Source organism: Olea europaea, chromosome 18, assembly GCF_002742605.1.
Source record: "Olea europaea var. sylvestris chromosome 18, O_europaea_v1, whole genome shotgun sequence".
In the NCBI taxonomy this organism is placed as follows: Eukaryota; Viridiplantae; Streptophyta; class Magnoliopsida; order Lamiales; family Oleaceae; genus Olea; species Olea europaea.
Genome location: NC_036254.1, coordinates 8,261,152 through 8,264,814, shown reverse-complemented (window position 1 = coordinate 8,264,814; position 3,663 = coordinate 8,261,152).

Genomic DNA, 3,663 nt, shown 5'->3' with positions numbered 1-3,663 from the left:
TATGCTCTCAAATTCTGGGTTGCCTGAGATTTTTTGGGCTAAAGTTACTGCCAAAAATTGTTTTCTGATTGTCATTGAGAAAAAGACACTAGAAGAGATATAGTTTGGTAAACCTTCTTGCTATACTGATTTGAAGATTTTTGAGTGTCCTGCTTATGCTCATATTGATAATGGAAAGTTGGAGTTTAGGTCTAGAAAGTCTGTCTTTCTTGGGTAAAAATCAGGTGTGAATGTGTATAAATTGTAGTGTCCTACCTAAAATAAGAAAAGTGGTGTGTTAGTAGAGACATAGTATTTGGTGAACTTACTATGGTTTATGATTAACTTCGTGGAGATTCTGATAAAAATAAAGAATGGAATCATTCAACTCAGGTGGAGTTACCAGAAAAACAATAAGAGGTTTCAGAATAGTCTATTATAGAACAGTCTAGTTTAGAATTGATAGACAATAATACTTTGCCTACCTTGCTTATAGCACCAACACCACAGTATTCAATTGTTAAAGATAGACCTTGCAGATAGATTAAACCTCCACAGAAGTATGGAGAAAGAGACTTGATAGCTTATGCTTTGAGTATGGCTCAAAATATTGATGTCGTCGATAAGCCTGCTACATATTCAAAGATAGTTGCAGTGATTCTTGCATATGGTTGATTGTTATGTAGGAGGAGATTGAGTCATTAAATAAAAATTATAATTGGGACTTGGTGAAACTACCTAAGAATAAAAGGATAGTCCATTGCAAGTGGGAGTTTAAAACGAAAGAAAGGACATCAGGGATTGAAGATACTAGGTATAAGGCTAGATGGATTGCAAAAGGTTACCGTTAGATTGTGGTGTTGACTTCACTGATATGTACTCGTTGGTTGTAAAGCATAGTTCAATTTAGAATTTACTTGGGATAGGACAAAGAATGACTTGGAACTTGAGCAGATGGATGTTAAGAAAACAATTTTGCATGGAGAGCTTGAGGAGTACATTTACAACCAATAACCAAAGGGTTTTATAGTTTCTGGAAAAGAAAACTATGTGTGCTCGTTGAACAAGTCATTGTATGGACTAAAGCAGTCACCGAGGTAGTGGTGTAAAATGTTTGATTCATTTGTAGATTAAAGTAGTCATAGAAGTAATTATGATATTTGTGTGTACTTCAGAAAGGAAGATGATAGATCGATTATATATTTGTTATTATATGCTGATGACATGATCATTGCAATCAAGGATAAAACAGAGGTCATGAAGGTAAAATCTCTACTTAGTAAAGACTTTGAGATGAAAGATTTAGGTACAGCAAAGAAAATTCTTGGTATGGAAATTTTGAGGGATAGAAAGGCTAGCAGATTGTACTTGAGTCAGAAGGGTTGCATTGAGAAGGTGCTTCAAAGGTTCAATATGCTAAATGATAAGACTATCAGTATTCCCTTGGCTGCCCATTTCAAATTATCATATAGATTGTGTCCTTAATCAGATGAATTTTAACCATTGTGTATTTATATGTAGGGTAGTTTATGTTAGTTTGATGCCCGTCAAGTAATAATTTGTAAACGACATTATGAAGTAATATTTGAATTTTCGTAGTTTAATTTGTAGCAAATAATTTAAAGTTCCATAATCATATACGATACTTGATGGTTCGAGCATAATGAGACACAATGTGTGACGTGATCAAAATATATGGTTCATGATCGATATATAAAGTTTGATGTTTTATGTTGATAAGATTGCATTGTTCTCATTAAAATTTGATTATTTGATTTTTCGCAAGTGGATGGGAACGTGATCAAATAATAAAGTAGTGAATAAAGTGTCGAACATATAAGGACTATGTATTAGTTGCAACTTTAAGCAAACAAGTTGCTGTAATTTTTCTAACTAGTCCCTAAATTATCAATTAAACTAGTGAAAGCAATTAAATGTATTTTTCAAATATGTGAGATGCATTGCTAAGATTTTTGTTTTTGACCATATATGATTGGAACATGTGGAAGCCCTGTGTGCACATACTTCGCATTAATTAGATAAAGAAAGGAATATTGGCCGAAGCCCAACTGTCGAAGTGTTCTTCTTCAAATAACCGAGGCCCAACTACTGAAGTGCTTTCCTTTCTTTGCCGAAGTGGTTTTCTCCTTTTTGTCGAACCCCTTCACATCCAAAGTCCATAACTTTCAAAAATGGGTCTGATAGGCGTATCGTTAGGGCTGATTGATGTAATATCCTCATTAAATAGATGTCAGAAATATCAGCCTAGAAGTGTAAGGCGGTTGACCCCTTGTCAAATGTCTGTCAATGTAATTAATATGAGATAGGATGACGCGACACCATGACCTAGCAGATGAGGCCAAGCAGATCTAATTCAACAGCGACAACGTTGTCCTTATTACTATAAATAGCAGTCTTTGTAACATTTTTAGAGGATGAATCTCCATGCATGAAAAATAACATTGTATTTTTCTCTTTACATAAACCCACTCACTATTATATACTTTATCTTTTACAAGTGCTTATCTTGCTTATTAACTTCATCACATTTGATTAGTAATTGAACATGTGTTTAAGTTTACAATCAACATATTGAAGAATACGTCCACGTGTACCTCATTTTGGTCGACACTTGTTGACACATTTTTGGAGGTTAATAGATTGACACCATATGTGGAAAGTTGAAACGGTTAACCACGAAAATCCCATAAAGGCCAATAATTTTAGTTCACAAGAACTCTAAGCCTTTGATAAAAATGAAGTATCCTTGAAAAAAAGATCACTGAAAGGGGGAACATATTGTTGGGATGCAATTCATATCCCTTAAGAAAGAGGGAGCATTGGTTACGACAAAAAGATATTCTAGGAATAGCATGTATACTAGTAAAGAAGAACCTGTACCTCGAAGGACTAAGGAATACCCTAAAGAAGAAAACCCTTGCACACTACCCCAACATCCCGCCACAGATTCCAGCCACCAAGTAGAAGAGGTGGATCACGAGGCATGTTATGAGAAGGCTCAGGATCGGTTGCTAGGCTGGCAAAGGAAGTGGCCACAATAGCTGAATATATGAGAAATATTACTCAGCAAAATCTTGCCATACAGAAATTAATGAGAAACATGCATAGCCTAGAGGATACTTGGTTCATCCATATGTCCCTCAGGAGGATGCCTCTTTTCAAAGCAATTACTATAATGGTGAAGATGAGGTCTGAAGCTAAAGGGCACGATACCAGCAATACCCGAAAGAAGAGGACCATCATGAGAGAAAAATGGGGGTAGAGACTTCAACAAATTGTGTTTCAGATCAATATTAGGAGGTCCCAGTCAATTTTCCACCTGAATATGACCAAGAGGATGCCCCTAGGAGGCCAGTTAGCATTTTTGATAGGCTGAGTCCATGGTAGCCTAGAAATAGGTATGATCAATGCCTCATTCGCCTGGAAATAGGCAGTATGAGGAATCTTGGCTTGGGATGCAAAACAAGCCTACTGGTGGCAATATTAACCTTCCACTAAGAAATAGGCGAGAAAGGAGAGACGCCTAAGCAAGACAACGAGCAAGACCATCTCAACCACCTCGGGAGGCCCTGGCTAAGGAAGAAGGTGAGTCTGATGAACCATAGAGGTCCTGCGACCTTGATGACGATGACGACTTGTTTTCACAGAAAATTAAGAATGCTC